This window comes from Colobus angolensis, unplaced genomic scaffold, assembly GCF_000951035.1.
Source record: "Colobus angolensis palliatus isolate OR3802 unplaced genomic scaffold, Cang.pa_1.0 Scaffold228, whole genome shotgun sequence".
Classification (NCBI taxonomy): domain Eukaryota; kingdom Metazoa; phylum Chordata; class Mammalia; order Primates; family Cercopithecidae; genus Colobus; species Colobus angolensis.
Window position 1 is genome coordinate 2203369 of NW_012115466.1, and position 579 is coordinate 2203947.

The 579-nt window shown below is 40.6% G+C and overlaps 1 pseudogene; it reads left to right on the top strand.

Annotated features, from left to right (window-relative positions):
* The window catches only part of LOC105513300, an 89970-nt pseudogene that overhangs the window by 88114 nt on the left and 1277 nt on the right, over positions 1-579 (top strand).

The following is a 579-nucleotide window of genomic DNA, read 5'->3' on the forward strand; positions in this document are numbered from 1 at the left end:
GGCACAATTACAGGTCACTGCAGCCTTGACCTCCAGGGCTCAAGTGATCCTCCCACCTCAGCCTCCCAAGCAGCTGGAACCACAGGTGAATACCACAATGCCTGGCTAATTTTTTGTATTTTTGTAGAGATAGGGTTTTGCCATGTTGACCAGTCTGGTCTTGAACTTCTGGGCTCAAGCAATCTGCCTGCCTCAGCCTCCCAAAGTGCTGTGGGATTACAGGTGTGAGCAACCACACCTGGCCAGAAAATCTGTTAGACAGAAGAAAAATCATCATATATTAAAAGCATGAAGATGCAAAGAAAGATGAAATATACAGGTAGATTTAAATAAATAATTACTCTATAAAATAGTAATAATGTTTTTGGTTTTAAAATTATAAATGTGTTTGTGTATGTGGGGCAGAGGGGGGGTTCAGTACACCCTACTCCAAAATATGACACCTTAAAATACTATTTTAAACTGAAACAATTTGAGAAACAATAGAAGTAAGAAGTTTACTCTGACCGTTCCTAGCCCTTTTTCCCTGAAGCAGATCATAAAACCTAGGTTTTCTGGCTTTCCCCTGAAGCAGGTCAT